Raw genomic sequence first — 2,091 nt, forward strand, 5'->3', positions numbered from 1 at the left:
AAGATGGCTCCCAGCTCCTCTCCAGGAACATAAAGTACAAATTTCTAGTCCCATTATACAGTGAGATATTGGATTTTAAATCTGTCGCTAGTCCAAAACTGAATATTGTCCATTCTGTTCTTCAAACTGTTGTAGCTGGGAAAGGTGAGATGGGTCACACCAGCTCCTTGATAGCCACCCACATAAAAGAACCACCAAATATATTATTTTTCATCTGCTTGCAAAATTCTTCCTCTCAAAGACCAGTCTCCAGCCTCCACCACTAACCTCTTTGGGCCCTGCCCCATCAGAGGGTCATGTCTTTGATATAATGACATGACCTTGATATAAAATAATCTTTCTGGCAAATCAACAGACCCTTCTGGCGACTTCCTTCTCATTGCTGTGATATGGCTGGTGACAAATAAATAAAAACCCACCAGATTTACTAGTAACCTTTCGCCCCCTCCCCGCAACAGATTGTTGCGGTGCATTGCGTTATTGTTGCTAGGACAATACTGATTTGTAAACTATTTGGGTTTCCAGCAGAGTAGTTTACTTTAAAATTGCATTGGACTGTAGTTTGCTCGCAGAAACCCGTCGAAGAGTCCGGTTCACAGAAAAGTGATTTCATTATGAAGCATTAAGGGAGTCGGCTGCTGCAGGAGACTTTGGAAGCAGCACGGGGACACTGTCCAGATTCTCCACTTCATGCTCGCGAGCCTTAAAAGCCGTTTATAATCCCACGCTCTTATCCTGATTCTGAACTGCAGGAGTCTACAGCTTCCTCCGAGCAAAGAGCCAGGCTCTCCCTAGCGTGTGAGTACCGTAGATCACAGTAGAAAAGAAAGGCAGGGTAGAGCTGTCCCAAAAGTGCCCCCTCCGGTGCGAGTTGGACTACTCCTGGCTGCGGCGGCTCCCCAGCGCCCCTCACCTCCCATGAGCTGTGTGGTGCGACAGCGCTGAAATGGGGTCAGGCTCCAGCGAAGGAAAACTTCCACGTGGTAAAGCTGAAGAATAATGGGGCTCCAATAAAAGTGTTTCACAAACTTCCAGGCGACCGATCGAATTTCCACGCTGTGCTTCATGGGGACAGGTGGCTGGCATCCAATGTACCTGACATACAATTGTCAGTGTAACCAGCAATGATTTGCTCTGACACAGAGGCTGGTATTTCTATCTACATTCGCAAGAGCGGGGTTGATTTCCAGACCGTCAGTGACCTCTAAGTCCCCTATCGCAAATAACACCGGGAATGTCAGAATCCACCTTCAGAGTAGTTTTCCAGTTACAATGATAATGCTTTTTATCCAATGCTATGGTGGACCTGACTCTGCAGGGATCTCCAAAGAGATCCGGCTTCCAGCAGCAGTGTGGCTTTACACATTAAGCACGTGTTTCATTTATACCATAAAGTTTCTGGGCATTTATTTAATTATGTGCATGCATACGTTGCCGCAGAGCAGTCAGAGAGCTACTTTAAGTAGTGAATAGAGCTGGAGCCGTATCTGTATTGCAGCAGGTAGAGCTGAGCGCTAGGACCTCGGAGAATCCTCCCAGTAGCAATCAGGACTACCTTAAACCCAGCCCAATGCCTCTTCCTGCGCCACTCTGCGTGCTGGATGGAGATCCACAGTCAAGAGCTGCAGCTCAGTGCTGGAGTACAACATTTCACAGGGAGCCCTGCAGAAGCAACACCTGTTTCGAGCCAGCCAAGAAAGACACAAGCACTTGTACGTTTCTGCTTTGCTTGTGGATCGTCAATAATTCTAAACCAGCGGACATCTGCTGAGCCTCCTGAGAATTCTGGATAATAGATCTGGACGTCAAAAGTTTTTTTCTTTTTTTTCTTTTTCGGATTTATCTCCGCCAGCAACGTGAGATTCCCCCGCCCCCTTGCAGGATTCATGCTGATGTATGCAGTCTGTTATAGAGTAAAAACAGCGCATGCCTTTCTGGAGTCAGAATCCATAAATCCTGACGTAGCCTGTGCATCTTAAAAAAAATCCCTATAACGCCTAGGTATTTAAGTTGCTATGGTCATTCTTATCTTAAACCAAATGGAGAAACTACGGATTTTTTTCCTTATTACAGTTGGATGGGCTGAAGACC

The sequence above is a fragment of the Terrapene carolina genome, unplaced genomic scaffold, assembly GCF_002925995.2.
Source record: "Terrapene carolina triunguis isolate 2854851 unplaced genomic scaffold, T_m_triunguis-2.0 Scaffold139, whole genome shotgun sequence".
Classification (NCBI taxonomy): Eukaryota; Metazoa; Chordata; order Testudines; family Emydidae; genus Terrapene; species Terrapene triunguis.